Below are 200 nucleotides of genomic sequence, written 5' to 3' on the forward strand. Positions count from 1 at the left end.
TTTTTTTTTTTAATGTGCATTATTAAAAATGTTCTGAGTGAAGCTAATTGTCAACTTTATTAAGGGGGTTGCTTTGTGCCCACCACCTAGTGTAAATTTAAAAAAAAATCAATAAAGAAAAGAAAAAGGATATTTTTAAAAAATAAATAATATAGGCAGGAGCATTTGAGATCTTGCTTCCTGCATATGTCATCAGTTTG

This window comes from Myotis brandtii, unplaced genomic scaffold, assembly GCF_000412655.1.
Source record: "Myotis brandtii unplaced genomic scaffold, ASM41265v1 scaffold274, whole genome shotgun sequence".
Classification (NCBI taxonomy): Eukaryota; Metazoa; Chordata; class Mammalia; order Chiroptera; family Vespertilionidae; genus Myotis; species Myotis brandtii.